The 17,466-nt window shown below is 28.4% G+C and overlaps 1 long non-coding RNA gene across 2 annotated transcripts in view; it reads left to right on the forward strand.

The window, feature by feature from the left end:
- The window catches only part of LOC147816096 (uncharacterized), a 46,301-nt gene that overhangs the window by 8,089 nt on the left and 20,746 nt on the right, over positions 1–17,466 (forward strand). For both annotated transcript variants that reach the window (XR_015431677.1, XR_015431676.1), the window contains exons 3-4: positions 1,640–1,759; positions 5,916–6,125. This is a non-coding gene — a long non-coding RNA (uncharacterized LOC147816096). The remainder of the gene's footprint in view (positions 1–1,639; positions 1,760–5,915; positions 6,126–17,466) is intronic.

Here is a 17,466-nt window from a genome sequence, read left to right on the forward strand (position 1 = left end):
ACGCGAAAAAAAGGTTCAGACAATCCATTTCTTATGCCCCGAATCATATATATTTCTCAAGGTCAGATGGAAGTATTAGATTATTTTAGTTTAGAGATAGATAGTTTATTTTAAGCTAGATGTCAGCGCTCATCATTATTTTATTTTAAGCTAAAAATTTGTTCAAAAATTAAAAAAGATATTGTTAAATTATAAGATAAATTATAAGATATTGTTAAATTATAAGATAAATTATAAGCAGATTATAAAAAAAACTGCAGTCAAAACAAGTTTTAGCCGAATTTTAACCTAAAAAACACAAGATTGAATTTATCTTCAAAAGTTAAAATTGTTACCCCACGGGTAAAAGTTTTGTCTAAACAAGTTTTCGCCAGAAAGAAAGAAGTGTGAAATTAACCTATTTATGTTAGAGCAATAGACCAACAAATATTTTCGTTGGTCAGATATGGTAAAAAAAGTTTTAAATAATTTTTGTTCAAACAATCACATTAACCGTTATTGGGGAGCCTATCAAAAATTTTTTTTAGTCCAACTGTTAAAAGAGTTACAGCCAAAACGAATTGTATCTGATTTCTGATGAATTGACTATTTCTTATATAACCAAAAATTTTGATTGCGAGCAACATTTGAAATTATTCCACGATACGTTAGCCCATCGAACGAAATCGTTATTCCACTAAAATGTTTCGTCAGCAAAACGAATTATTCAGCAAATAGAACATATTTCACTTATCGACATTTTGTAATCTAACTTCAACGAGGGAAAATCCACATGAACCTGTATGTAAGATTCTCTATACATGCTTGCATTTTATAACCAATCTCATGAATCGCATTTTAAGACATTGAAATACTTTTGATTACTTATTTATCTCAAATTATTTAGCTTTAATGTTCCGTGTACAAATTCCAGACATTCCGTCTAATAATCTAATTTTCAACAACTAATTGGAAATTTTATTGGTTCCAGAGGGGATTACCAAAATGCTATTTAATTAGTACTAACAATTCATTAAATTACGAAATCAGAAACAAACAAAAAAATGATTTATCTGAATAAAAAGACATTTTTTTACATATTTGGATACCTGACTTTCAAAATATGGGAGGAAGACAAAATTTTGAAGAAAAAAAAATTGGATTATAAATTGGGGTTTTTAGGGTTTTTCACCACTGTTGTAAAAAAGGGCCAAACAATATCGCTATATTAGGTCGATTAATTTGAAATAATTATAAACTAAATGTGTAATTTTAAAGAGTGCAATACATAGTGTTTCAGCGTAAAATAGCAATCAAGTATAAGCAATAAAAAAGAATGAAATAAAAACCGATATTTTTCTTTCAATGTTTTGGATATAAAAAAGCATTGATCACATAAATCACAAATATTTGATAATTTCCAAACATTTCGTGAACCACTGTCGAAAAAAGCGTATAATATAATTAAAAGATTAGTTTTTCACCCAGAACTCCTATTGAAAAGATAAAACCTTGATAGTTTCCTGTTTGTTTTTAAAGTTTAAAAAAAATAATACTTAATTAATAAAATATTATAATATGAAAAATAATAAAGGGAATAAAATTAATGTATTTTAAAATAATATGTTTGAGACTGTAACAAAAATTTGCAAATTTCTAGGATTTAGAAGAAGTCTGATGAGTCCTTATGATTCCTATGATTGTGCGGCTACAGTTCCGGCAGTGGTCTACTCAGTGACAAAAGTGGACTGCAGGCATCTGTGACCTTGAAGAGCTTTCGGTACGTCTTCTTAAATCTCAGATATTTTGATAACAAAAGTTCAAAAATATTGCATAATTTAGCATTTTCAAAGTTCAGTACTAGGGTATATTGTAGTAATTGCTAGTGTAATTGTTAAACCATTAAATTGCAAATCATTATTGTTAAATCATAATGTAATTGTTAAACCATAATTGTTAGTGTAAAAAATTTTATAGAGTTAGAAAAAAGATCTTTTTTGATGAATTGATTCGATATCAAAATCAATTAAGTGAAAGATTGCATTTTATCCCTTAATAGTCGCATAATTTTGAAGAAAGCAGTCGTAACTTTTTTTAAAAGAAAATTATACAAAACTAAGTGTTTATACAGTCGATGTACTCATTTTTAATTTTTGAGTTAATTTTTAGCTTTCATGTTTGATAAGTGCTGATTTAAAATAAACTATCTCCAAACACGTGGCAAATAATCTTGCACTGCCATCTGGTGTGTAGAGTAGGTAATATGCATAATTCGGGACATAAGAAATAAGGTTGATTACTTTTAAGAAAACATCAGCCTGGAAATATCACGGTCATGAGAAATAGAGGGTGGAACATCACCCCGGTATATTTTGAACGGAGCGAGAAGGTACGGGTTAAGATAATTCTTTTATCCGAAACATAATAATATTCGCTGGATAAAAATATTTTTTACTTGTGTGAATCGTTTATTATTATTGGTATTCTTACATTTCCAATTACCACATCAATAATTTTTTTAATACTTAATTAATGTAAATATTTGTATATCATAGCTGCAGAACAATTTACTGAATTTTGCCATCAATTCTCCTGGTTTTTGTTTGCTATTTTTGTTGTTGGGAGAAATTTTTCTTAAATTGTTGTATATCTGTGTTATACTTCTCACAAATATTGATTTATTTTTATGTAACTTTAAATTACATTTATATTTTCTGATACTAACACAGACGGTTCTAATTATAATTGTTCATTAATCATAAGACTGAGTGTATTTTATCAAAACGCTATAACTACGCATTAAATACCCTTAAAAAATAAAATTTCGCAAAAATGTAGAATTTACGATTAAATATTGCATTTACATTTTAACAGAGATGCCAACTGCTTCGGACGCGCCAAAATAATTTAAAAAAACGGTAAATTTTGAAAGTATTTGACAATTTTTGCTTGCTTTTTAAAAGGAATAGAATGACAGTAATACCATAAAGTGGTGAATTATATAAGCCTACGAATTATTTCGAAATAGTGGTGGATAAAAATCTACTAAATTGAATTTATTAAACCAAGAATCACGATTGATAAACTACCACTTTAAAATATGTATTTGCTGTTCGGAACAAGTTGGCATCTCTGTTTTAATTGAATAACCTGTAATAATTGAATTGCATAGATTTGGTTGGAGCCGATTGTATTCGTTTAACTTCGGGTTGACTGTATTTGTCATTCTGGGCATATTTACTCAGTCCATTATTTGTTCTGGATTTTAACTATGTAATAAATAATGAAATAAATATCATTCAGATCAATGAGTTTGACACTTATAAACAAATTTGACATATTCTTTAAATGTCATACTTTTTTTTTTCTTTTGAAAAAAAAAGTATTTTTGAATGAATTTAGTTTCACAATTTTGTTATTTGAAAGTTTTTAACCACTGTACGTTATTCAAGAATTAATAATACAGTGAAAAAAAATGTGTGTATGTCGTTCATAATGTTTTTTAGACGATTATAAATGACGTCTATTATCTACCAGAATTCACTCTCGAAAAATGTTTGCAAAGTTTAATCCTTTTAAAAAAAAATTTTTTTTAAAGTATTGATACTTCAATAAAAATTGTGTTTAGAAATGTGTTGTATTAGTTACAAATAATGAAATTACACCATTGGTTTTAAAACTCAGAGGAAAGTCAAGAAATTTTTTCCTGAATGTTAGTGGCCAGCCTGATACACTATCTGGACTACGGTGATTTTGGTGCAATTTTTATAGAAATACTTACTCATTTTTCTGTAAGTTTGTGTAAAATGTGTGTTATGTCTGAGTTAAAAAAGTATTTAGTTTTTAAAGCCTTAATCAATAAAAATAAAATTAATGAATTAAGAACTAAAAAGATATATTTCGCATACTATACGACATAAAAATACAAGCCAGTCTTTTACATATGTATTTCAAAATGTTCTTAACTCTTCAACGTGCAGAAAAATGATATTGCTTTTGTGGATAAATTTGTTAGGCCGTAGTTTAATGGTTAAACCTTTTCACTGTGGCATTCGTCGAATTTTTTAATGACATTTAAGCAGAACTTCTACGCGACCCTGCCTTATCGCTGAAAAATATTTAGTTCATTATACTTATCTTATGATTCTGTGAAATTTCAAAACTATTTCAGATTATTTTAATTTCTAATTCAGATATTGTAGCAATTATTTGTGTTATTTATGGAACTTCTAATATCATTCGTGCTTTTAATTATCATCAGGACTGCTCAAAATGTACACTATTTGGTACCGTTTAGTTAACTGTACTATTTAAGTACTCAAATGTGTACTAAATGCATATAAACCTGTAATGTAATTAGTTACGAACTTATTATTTATTTTTTAATTGTTTTACCAACTATTTTAAAAATTCTGTTACTCAATTTTTGAACAAATATCAACTTGAAAAGAGTGAATACTTTATTTCTAGCTTATACTGAATTGGGTATTCATACGCACTTGAAGTGAAATCTGAATACCATTAATTGAGGAAGCTTAGATGTATTTATTTGCTTTATTAATTATTTTTGCTAATTTTGGCGTTTTCTTGAAAGCCATCAGATGGCAACTGTTGATTGTTTATAATAGATCACGAGACGGTGGAACATTTATCTCACTCGCTACTGAACATTCCACAGAAACAAAGTTAACTGTTATTAAAGGCAAGTTGGTAACAAATAACAGAAGTTGTTATTAAAGGCATGAGTTGTGCAATAAAAATAATTATGTTTTCATTAGAATATTTACATAAAAATGTCAATTCCATTAAATAATTTTATAATATTAATTTTTGATTCTCCTCTATTTGGTTTAGCCTAGTTAGATTTTATCTTAATGTCCTCTCTGATGTGTGTAAGTTTGATTTGCAAACAAGCTTCATTTTAAGAATTAGTGTATTTATGCAACTTAAATAAATGATAATTACCTTTTATTATAATATTCGAAATAAATAACTTTCGAACTTTTTTTTCGAAGTAACTTTTATTTTGAAATAAGTTTCTTGCTGACTCTCATGTGTATCCATAGCTGTCAACATGGATAAGAAAATATCTAGTAGATTTTACGAAATAATAACTGTTCCATAATACGTTAAATATTTTTCATATAAGGAAGTTATGGGATTTTTTTTTTGTCATCAAAATACAAAAACTTAAATAACTGTATAATATTTATTTTTCATTCTCTTTTATTTGGTTAAGCCTAGTTTGAGTTCATCTTAATCTTTGATAAATGTAAGTTTTATTAGCAAACAAACTTTATTTTAGGAATTAGTGTATATATGCACCCCAGATTGATGATTTTTACTTCATACTATATTATAATTTAAAAAGGAAGTACAGAATAAAAATAAACTGAAATTTTTGGAACAAAAAAAAAGAAAAGTTTTAAACTGATTAATATAAATGAGGTTCATTTAATTATTCATTAGTACTTAAAAATTCAAGCAAACGATAAATTGTGTAAAAAATTCTGTTCCAATAAGGACTTTTTTCTCTCAAAAACTTACTCAATTGTAGGGAATTTTCTGAAATGTACGAAAACCAGGAAAATTTTTATTGTACCAGTAGACCAGGAGAAAATGGCGAAATCCAATAGTTGACTGGTAAATCCAGGAGAAATGGCAGCTATGTGTATCACATCTTACTAAAATTTTAAATTTTAGTGTTGTTGAATACCAAAATGGTGGCAGCTACTTTAAAAACCAAGTCTTTTTAAAAGGACATTTTCGGTGTTTCACTATTTCAAGAATTATTTTTTGTTCATTGGGTAGCAAAATGCTTAAGTACGAAGAGTTATTTATGGTGTTTCACTTTGGTGTAAAGTAGTTGCCACCATTTTCGGTATTGAGATAATTGTTGCTCCAAAGTTGTAACAGAAAAACGATGTCTCTTGCAGGAGAAGTCGTTATTGCAGTTGAAGGGGAAAAATGACAAAATTTTTCCTCCGAAGTGTTTTGATCCAATGAGTGAGAACTGCTCGACACTAAGATGTTAACCTTTTGCTATTCGGGATCGAAATGGACTAGAGGTGTCGTAGATAAGAACTCTCTACTTAGGGCAACGCATGTTTTCATCATTAGCGTGTGGAGAGTCGTAGGAGAAGAAAGTAAGTTAGTTTCTCTCTTGATTTTCATATTGATTAGAAACTTTTAAGTTAGTAACTATATGGAGCTAAATCAAACATAGTTCTAAAAGAAAGTGTCGTGCAAATTTGAAAAAAATATTTTTGTTAATTTAATACGAAAAATGTTAAGAAGGTTGAAAATATCGTAGTAAATTCCTCTGCAACTGAAAAGAGAAGGAGAAGGGAGGGGGAGGGCTAAAGGTTACAAAATGAAGGAAAATAAATATTTTCTTGTAACAAAAAGTAAACATGTCATTGATATAATATAAGGGCCATATTTTTGAAGAAAGGTACATTTTTCAGTCAGTGAGGTTTTAATTTCTAGAAATTCTGCTAAACGCTAGACCGTGTGAATTAGTCAAAAAGTACAGTGTTGACATTTTTTTTGGAGTGGGTACCCCTTGAGTATAATTAAAAGAATTTTTTTGCTAATGTAAAAATTTTGAGTTTGAAAAATTTATTAAACTGCTCTTAAAAAAGTCTTTCTCTTCATATAAGAACTTTATAACGAACCCTATAGTACTAGACGATAGTACAATATAATTTGCCAATATTTTGAAGATTTTCCATGTGCAAGTTACTACAGGCATTTATTGTAAGTGTTCAACTAATGTTTAAGAAAAAAATTCATACTTTTTGATGCTTTAAGAAAATTTTGTGCAATGAAAATATAAAATAAAATGCAAAAAAAAAAATATATATATATATTAACAAAATAATGATCGCTTTTTTTATTTATGTTTTGCAACATTTATATTCTTTGCTTATTTAAGAATAATTTAAATATAGCTCTTAATCTGTTCATATGCAAAATTAAAAAGGGAGAGGAGATAGGGCTAGATTGGACATCATAATAACTTTTTTTTGTTTATATGTCAAATTTCTTATGTGGCATATTATAGGTTGGCAACATTAATGTACAGTGCTTAAAAAAAATTCAAACAACGAGCCTCCCAGAATAATTTTTGATCTAATGATCGGATTTTCACATTCTAGGACCCAGTCTTAATGGTTAGAGAGGGTAATATGCTAATTAATTAGTGAAGACGATATTTTAAGTTACAGTTATAAAATTCATTTATCCAAAAATAATTCAATTCAGAGAATAACATTTAGAAAATATTTATAATTTTTTTATTATTTTATTTAATGAAAGTCAGAAAGATTTTGAAATGTAAACTATGTAACCTATACTTTAAAGGATGTAATTTTACACGGCAAAATACAAAATTTGAGCGAAATTGGTCAAATAGTTCGTGAAAATTGAATTTTAAAAATACGACTTTTGTAAAAGTCAATTTCTCCGAAACTATAAAATGATTCTTACCATAGCCGGTGAAAATAGTTACGATCAAATTAAGTTTTAACTAACTTATGATCTTAAAATCTAAAACACTATTAGTCATTCAACCAACAACATTGTCTGCCGTCAAATTAGTAGGCCCGTTGTAGGAACTCGTTAAACGTATAAAGCAATGCGTGTTCGACCACTGTTTAAGTTACGTTCTGCCTAACTAAAACATTGTACATTTACTTTTGAAATTCCTGCGTGTACTTCAAAAGAATGTACATTTTTTTGATCACTATCATGTTCCCTTAAGGGATCTCGAGGATTTTTCCTAACAAAGTTTTCGACTTTTAGACGGAAAAAAAATGCGTGCTATAACTTGTTTTATGCTGAGCATTGAAATACTAAATATAAGATAATAATTTTTCTAAAGTTCTAAACTTCTAAAATTACAGCAAAAATACTGCAAACCTTTTACAGAAAACAAAAAGTATCTAATTAATTTTATTAATTGAAATCGTCTGCAAACTCATATATTTTGTTTTATTCAAAATTATGCCTTTTAATCTGTTTTTTTTTTTCAATTCAAATATTTCGACTTTTAATAAACCTATTAAGTTAAAACTTGGTAATTGGTTTAAGTATAGCTTGCTGTTTAAATTTATTCTAGCACTTGAATTTTGGTAGATACTTTATTTAATTTATTTGCATTTTTGGGAACAAAATATTTTTTTCCAGTCAATTCCTAAAACTTTGTTTTATTTTAAAAAAATACTTTTTATTTTTTCAATTTCTATGCGCTAGTAAGTTTGGTAAGAGACCATTTTTGTTTGCCAATAAAAGGTTTTTTCAAATAATTTTCATGATTTTGTCTTCAATATGCGATAGTTTTGTGTTATATATAAATTTTAACTGTAAAGAAAACTAAATTATGAAAGTTCTTTGCGATGCATTACAAAAATATTTGCATTTAAATAATATCTTTGCTCTTGTTAAAATATATTGGAAAATTCAGAATCTTAAGTTAAATTTTAGATAAGTTATAGAAATTTTTAAAAAAATGTTATACATTGATACTTTTCCGATGAAATCAGTACCTTTTAATTCCTAAATTACCACTTATTATTAAAATTAGCATTTACTGTTATCTTTGACGTTAAAAGTTATTGCACATTATGAATTTTCTTCCTGTAAAATTTTGTTACGGCTTGCAAAGTTGTTGGTCAAACATTTCGGTAAATCAAATTACTTTCTTATGCTAAGTACAGAGTTTCAGTCTACAATTTATAGATAAATGTTAGATATCTATTTTAAATCGAAATATAATAATAGAAAATTTGTTCCAAATAGTTTAAATCGGAAAACCTTCGAGCCTTTTGCGATTAATTTTATTTTTTTGCATCCAAATCTCCAGAACTATTTAAACAAATCCGAAAACAAATTTACGGAATTAAAAAATGTTATTTGTTTGAAAGTAATTTATAATAACAGGTACATTTTGAACAGGAATTCTTCCATTGTAATTTGTACAAAATGATTCCTTCCTTAAACAATTTTTTTTTTAAAAAAATTCCAAACAAATGTTTCAAAAATTATTAATAACGTTTGTCATTTTAACCACATTCAAATTCAATACAACATACATTTTAGTTTATTTCGGAAATTTTTAAGTTAAATATTCCTTAAGAGTTTTTCTTTAGAGTTTTTTTTTCCATAGTCAAATGTCTTGACCTCAAAAACTTATTAAAGATATTTTTTTAACTTCTTTCCCCAAATTTAACTTTAATTACAAATATAAAATTTTATAAATTTTCCGCATTATTTGTTATAATTTTTTGCAAAAAAAATATTCCGGAATAGTGAATTCTTATGCATGTATCTCTGCCCCCTTGTAGGTAACAATAAGCAAACCTCAGATGATTTCGTAATATTTTAACTGCTACAAATTGAATCTTAACCCCGTCCCGCCCCTGTCAGGGGGCATCCGGAGAATACTGTAGAGTGCGTGCACGTGACCTCTCAGTAAAAAAAAAAAAAGAGGATTCCAAAAGGTAGGCTTGGTGGCGATTCATGGCAACACCAGAAGGCCTCAAAGAATTTAGTGAAATCTTAATAGTGGTGATTCAGAAAATAGAATTTAGAAGTTTGAGTGTTCAAACATAATAGGCGAGGCAACAAAAAAAAAAAAAAAACATTGAAAAAAGGTAACAAACATATTGTGATGATGAAAAGTACCAGAATTTGTCCAAAGTCCATGGAAACAGATATAATTTCAAAAAGAAGAGTTACAGCGAGGCAGCCGTGAAGAAAAATCCTCAAACAAGAGGAAACTCAAAACATGAATTGTTAGAAAATTTAGCAAAATTTTGAACAATAAATTAATCGAAAATTCGAAAATCATTTCTAAAGAACACAAATACAGTATTTGCGAAGATTACAAGATAAAAATAAATAAATAAATAAATAAATACATAAAATAATGATGATAATGTTAATAAAGATACTAATAGCATACAGAAAATTGTTAACAGTGAGATACAATTAATGCATTACATGAAATATAGAGCTCGTTAAATGTACAGCTCACATTTGTTGACGCCGTCTATTCAAGTTCCCTTGTAAGGAAAAGGCGTTCCATTATTTTAATAATTTCCTGTTTGACTTTCTTCTGCTTCCAAAATAATTTAAGTTGGATGCAAATCAAATGGCTACAATTTAAATATTTAGTTAGCTTTTAGTAAATAATGCAAGAGTTTTGACTTCGTAAATAGATCGTGTGTCATCGAATCTGCAAGAAATTGTGCTCGCGACGAATTTTTGAAAAATACAAATTGCAGCCCTGAAATTAATTGTGTTTGCGACGAGTGGTCCCCACAATGAATTGTCACCGCGACGACTTGTGCCTTCACTGAACTGTAACTCAAAAAATTATACATGACAAGTTAAAGTAGAACTAGAAATAGAAAAGATTATAGCTAAAGCAAATTATAAATTTTGACTAAAATATCGCAAATTGGAATTTCAATTCCAAATCGTCCTTTGAATTTAGCTTCCTAATTTAGAAGTTTTCTTTAATTCATCCGGTAAAACAAATTTCTGGTCAAAACAACCTTTGGCTAAATTTTGACCTTGATATCACAAGTTCAACTTTGCATTCAAACGTTAGCTCAGCAAACATTTTCGTACACTGCTTATCCACCAAAAATAAGTTATGGCATAAGCATATTTAACAAATTTCTAACCGAAAAACCTTAAGTTTAAATTTCGCATCTATAATAGGGCTTATTATAGAAATCATTATCTCCTTTAAAAATTGTTGGAAAAAAAGAAACGTCAAAATGAGTTATGGTTAAATTGGTAAGGTGACAATCAGAAAAGATAATTTTGTTAACAAACCAATAGTATAAAATGATTATCCAACCCTCAAAAATCGGTTTTTGCTATAAACTTGCTTTAGCTAAATTTTAATCAAAAAAAAAGTTTACATTTTGATCGCTAGTAATAGCGTACCAGAACAAATTGTTAGCTCATAATTGAGTGCCTGTCTCTTTTATTAATCCATTAAAAGATACTTATAGCTAAAATATGATTTTGCTAGAACTTTAAAAATATACCTTCCTAGGAATTTAGTCGCAAATTTTAAGCCGATCGAAGGAAATCTTTAGCCCACCAAAACGTTCTTAGTAACACTTCAATGAAGAAGCAAAGCAAAAATTACCCTTTGACTCAGATGGAACATCGGTGTCCCTTATAAATATTTTTCCATTGTTCAAATTACAAGCCGAAACGCATTCTAATATTTTTTAAATATAAAAAAAAGTTTAATGGTTACTAAAAAACTGTTACATTATCGGATAGTTTTTATATATTTGTACTAAAATATGAAATTTAAAAAAAAAATTCCATGCATTTTTTCATATTCAACATAGTAGTATACACTCATAATCAAAAATTGTAATTTACCTACAGTGGTGGCCAAAAGCGTGGACACTTTTTTGAAAGTTTCATGTTTTTCAACTTTGTGTGGTTGTAGAATATATTAATTTTCACTTAAATACAAACGTTTATATATCAAATTGAAGGTAATTTAACGTAGAATTTAACAATAAACACAGTATTACAATATCTGTATCACAAAAAAGGTTATGCAACAAATAGTCAGATCTATCTTAGATTTGCATTTTTTTAAAGTGATACTTACACAATCAATACTTAGTAGGATAACCCTTATTTTTTAAGACAGCTTCACAGCGTCTTTTCATCAAGTGAACGAGTGCTTGGAGTTCATCTTTCGTAATCACATGGTGCTAAGAATCAATTATAGCTTTAATAAGTTGTTTTCCCCAACAACGCACCCATTTATTTTTCAGCAGGATTCAGCTCCATGCCACACAGCAAAAGTATGCAAAGCATGCTTTCAAAATAAAGGCATAGATATATTACCATGGCCAGAAAACAGCCCTGATCTCAATCCAATTGAAAATTTGTGGCGACGTTTGAAAATTCTTGTACGAAAAAAAACGTCCATCCAATAAAAGACAACTAAGTGAAGCCATAATTGATTCTTGGCACCATGTGATTACGAAAGATGAACTCCAAACACTCGTTCACTCGATGAAAAGAAGCTGTGAAGCTGTCTTAAAAAATAAGGGTTATCCTACTAAGTATTGATTGTGTAAGTATCACTTTAAAAAAATGCAAATCTAAGATGGATCTTATTATTAGTTGCATAACTTTTTTTGTAATACAGATATTGTAATACTGTATTTATTATTAAATTCTACATTAAATTACCTTCAATTTGATATATAAAAGTTTATATTTAAGTGAAAATTAATATATTCTACAAGCACACAAAGTTGAAAAACATGAAACTTTTAAAAAGTGTCCACACTTTTGACCACCACTGTAGATATCAATGATGAATAACAGTTTCTCTAAATAACTGCAAAAAAGTGCAATTTAAAAAAATTCTGTCATTCGAGTCCATATTTGTAAAGGGCCATCCCTGCCTGCGCCTATCTTTCCTTATTTATATAACCATGAATTATTAAAATACTGAATATAATATTTTTTACTTATTTTCACCTAAATTAGTAAAAAATAATGAAAAAGTATGAAAAATATGTTTAATAAAAAGTCTGCTCCCAAAATTTAAGCTAATTTTTGTGTTTGAAACTACAAAATTTTAACCCAAACCTTAGCCATTAGTAGCAATCATTCCAGAAACTTTGGTTGTCTGCTAACGATAAGACCCATCTTGATTAAAGGTAATATTTGATTGACGAAAACTTAAACGAACCGGAAAAAATGCAAGTGAAAAACAATTTTTAAAAAAAAACGAAATCGAAAAAATGGTATTAAAAATTATTAGTTTACAATAAAAAGAACGTTCACAGTGAACTCGAAATTTTTCTTAGTCCAAGCATCTAAAAAAAGTTGCGACCCATAACGTTTCATTCTATTTTTGACCAAACACCACGGCATTGAATTTTTCACCAAACATTAACTCTCCAAATATTTTGTTAGCTCAGCTGAAAGAAGAAAAGATAAGGGTTTAGATTAAACACATTTTTTTTCTTCCATTTAATCGACTTTTCGATACGCAATTACATTAAATCATATTTAGTAAAATTCCTCAAAATAATTAGTATTGTAATGCCTCAATTTCAGTAAAAATGTTGTTTTCACCCATCTGTATGACTTCCTTAAAAAGTCTCAATATAAATCATAATAACGAGTGTTCAAACACTTTCATGTTTATTCACTGGTAGGATTTGTTCAATCACTTACTTATATTACTACTAATTATTTGAACCACCAAGACCTTGAAATAATAATTTATAAATTTTATCCCATTTTCTACATTTTGCAACAAATATGTTGACACTTTCATTTACCGAAAATTACATATTTGAAAAATATTATGATTTTTTTAAATATAAGCTGTTCTTAATTGTTCATTCAATGGTTGGTTTACCCAGCCACAAGTTTGAATTTCGCCTCCACACGTTAACTCTTGAAAATAAATCATTGACCCGCCAAAAATTATTTGTTAATGAACTTTAGAAAATTAGGTTAATTCATCCTATCGTAGGAAATCAATAATCCAGCTAAAAGTTTTGTTAATCCTCTTTTGAAAAAAGGTTTAACAATAAGAAATTGTGGCCAAATTGTGAAATTGTCTAACAAAACTTTGAATTTTAACTTTAAACACACAAATTCCTATATCAGAAAATTTTTTTAAAAAATTTAAATTGCTAAAAATATGTTTTAGACCATTATTAAGCTTAAAAAAATGAAATGTGGGCAATCTGAAATATTTTCAATAGTAAAGACGGTGGGTAAAATTTTATAATTCTTGCAACTAATATATTAGGATACATACAAATCTTACGTTTAGCTAAGATAAAATAAAAATATGCTTAGCCAAGATAAAATACTTTACAGCCAATATAACTTTTTTTTCAAAAAATTATGTTAGGAACTTAAAACTAGCCACTGTAATCACTAACATTTAAAAAAAGAAAAAAGAAATTAAAATAAGGATATTTTAAGGTCCCAAGCAAGCATTGCTCATAACTCTCCTCCCCTTCTCCCTCTTTGAAGCCGTGGAGACTCATGGGATAGAATGTTTGCCTCCCGATGAGATGAACTGGGTTCGATTCTGAGCGATGGCTGGTAGATACGAATTCCGCACCCTGCTCACACCGACTACAGTGCTGCACTGTGGGCCAGAAGACTATGATCTTTGGCCAAAAGTAAAACATTAATTTTTCAATTAAATATGTGTAGGCAGTTTTAAAATATCCCGAATTAAGTATTCATAATCATTTCAAACACTATAATTTACTTTTTGGACCGATGAAAGTAAAATTTTATGAAAAATATGTTTAAAGAAATTGCTTTAAATGTAACTTTTAATTTTTTTTCTTCAGAAATATATATATAGGAATTTCACCCTACTGTTACATTTTCATCAGAGTAATAAGTCTGAAATTACAGTACAATTTTCAGTTTGTTGGTTAATACTCTTGACAAACTCATAGTTTATATCTTATCATTTGACATTTTACAATGTTTGAATGACTTTCGAAACTTAATTCTAAAAAGTTCCATGAGTTCTAAACTTTTCTTTGTTGTCTTCTTTCGAAAAAACCTGCCCCATTTTGCCCGTATTGCAAAGGTGGACTAAATATACCGAAAAACAAAAATTATGTTTTTTTTCTTCATGTTTTCACGTTATTTTGTAATTCACGTTATTTTATAATATTACTTCGGAAATATAATTTGCTTTTAATTTTTAGTATAAAATTACGAAAATTATTATATTTTCATTGCTATATGTAACTATTTAAACGTACTATATTATTTTTCTATTTCTGCTCGCCATATTTCAGCCGCCATTTTGTATTTTGGGAGTATTTTTAGTGTATTTCAAAATTTCAACTATGAATTCAGTTTACCTGCACATAAAAACCCCTAAATGCACATTTTATCTAAATACTAATTTTGGCCACGAAACCTTGGATGCTGGCCCACTGTGTGCTGACTTAAAATATACTCAATGGTAGACGGATCATAGGTTAGAGTCCCTTAACCGCCAGGCTTACCGTGGGAGGTTTTCGGGATTTTTCTCTCTATGTAATGCAAATTTGGGTTACTTCCATCAAAAAAGTTCTCCATGAAGGCAAATTTCTCCCAATACAGGATCCCGAAGTTCCCTTGTCTTCTGGATTGGGTTCAAATTTACAAGAATACGGAATTGAACATTAATAGTCGTAAGCCCGCCCCCCCCTCTCAGAAAAAAGTATTGGAAACCACAAAAAATAAGAAAATATAAGAACCACAATTCTTCTATTGCAGCTACCCCCCCCCTCCTCCCTGGATTTTAAGAGTCAAAAATCCAAATATGTAAAAATAAAATGCATTTTCATTCAGAAAAGGTACGTTTTTGTGTCTGATTTCGTAACTTAATTAATAATTACCCTATTTAATTAGCAGGTGTCACCCATTAATATTGGAACTCATAATGGGAGACTTTATCTGGTGGAACCATTAAGATTGTTTTCTCGGTTTTCCTCCTTATGTAACGCAAATGCGAGTTACACCAAAAACTCCCCTACGAGTGTAAATTTCTCCTAATATTTGATCTATGAATTCCTTTGTCTTCTGTATTGTGAACAAAATTACAAGGCTACGAAGTTTAACAATAGTAGTTAAACCCTAAATTGGGACGGTTATAAAATTAAATAAAATAACCCTCTACCCCCTTGTACGAAACAATTAGCAAATCATAAGCCATTCGTCCTCCTTGGTGCTTTCGTATCATTTGACAGATCCCAAATTAAATATTTAGTTTTGCAAGCAATGCAAGAGTTTTTCGAGGAATTGACGCTCGACATCTCCTTTTGCTTATTGTGCCAAATTGTCAGCCCACACTTCCTCACCAGAAATTTTCTTTTCTCAATCCGTCTGTAAAAGGAAAACAAAAACTAGTGTTTTTTATAAATTTTTGAATTAATTTTAATTTTAGATCATAAAACAACCATTTAATGTTGCCTCTAAACATTAGCCTATGCATCGAAATGTTGACCTATTGTTAAAAATCATTAGCCCATAAAATAGTTTCGTGTTCCCATTCGTTAAAAAAAAGCATTTATTTTTTATATATAGTGATGAATCAGAAATTATCAGCAGTTAAATATTTTTAAGATGTTCATTAGTCAGTTATATTAATTTTCTACTAATTACAGATGTGCAGATCCTTGTTAAATTATAAGACGCACTAAAGGTTCTATGTAAAATCTTAATTATAATACTCTACAGCTTTATTGTTTTTACTCGACTGAAACCGGTTTGAACTTGTTTACGTTCGTGTATTAATCCGTTAGCATTGTTATTCGATACGTTAAAAATAAATACAAATATGAAGTATATAAAAAATCTCTCAAATAAAAATCCATTGCACGTATGTTTAAGTATAAAAATATTGCATATAAACTCGAGCAAAACATATCTAATACTTAATATAATAAATACTCTATATTTATATAATATACCGTCTAATTTATCCAATCATTAAATTTATATTATATATCGTCTAATTTAACAGAGTGATACAGGAAAATAAAGAAGTGCAAACCGGTTTCAGCCACGTAAAAACAACAAAGATGTCACCTAATAATTAATATTTAAAATAGAATCGCGTCTAATAATTTGGCCAGAAACTGTATATGTTTAAAAGATTTTTTCTGTTTGCATAGTATATGTTTATTCAATAGTAACATTATAATTCAACTTAAAATTACTTAATCTTAAATAAAACTCAAATCAGTTTTTATTTAGGATTCAATGTATAGCAAAACTATTCATTTGTATGATTGGATATTTGATGGCATATTAAGCAAATTGTATTTACAGATAATGTAAAATATATTATTGTGAGCTGGAAATAGTTTCTTAATCTTTTATTTATATATAGGTGTAGTGTGTAAATTAGACTTGTTTATAGTGTGATATTAGGAACTTCCATGTGTGTACTAAATATTTAAATTAACCATTTATGAACACTGGACAATCTGTAGTAGTCCACTCTGTGTAGCACAATGTTAATAATCAAACCAAAGTATTATATTTTAAAAAAGTACCTGAGTTTACGTTTATTTGGCTAATGTTAAGAAAATATTTTATTTTTTCGAAAATTTATGTAAAAATTTAAAACATATAGTTATTACAATTTTTACAAGAACACTTTATTGAAAGAAAAGTGTTTATAATTGCAAATTATGCTGATAATTTATCTTTTCAAAACATGTGGAAAAAAAGTATAAATTGAAGTAAGAGGGTCATTCAAATGAAATCTGGTCAGTGCATCGAACTTTGCATTAGACGTAATGGGGCGTAACTGCGCGTATGGGAACATGGAGGACTTTGTGACTTGACAGATTTAACGTGCACCAGTCACCTTTTAATACACCTAGAGTCTTCGGACACGACCTCTTGGACATGGGCCCAGTGCCCTACCAACCGAGC

Source organism: Parasteatoda tepidariorum, chromosome 2 (assembly GCF_982258835.1).
Source record: "Parasteatoda tepidariorum strain Cologne lab strain chromosome 2, Ptep-v5.0, whole genome shotgun sequence".
Classification (NCBI taxonomy): domain Eukaryota; kingdom Metazoa; phylum Arthropoda; class Arachnida; order Araneae; family Theridiidae; genus Parasteatoda; species Parasteatoda tepidariorum.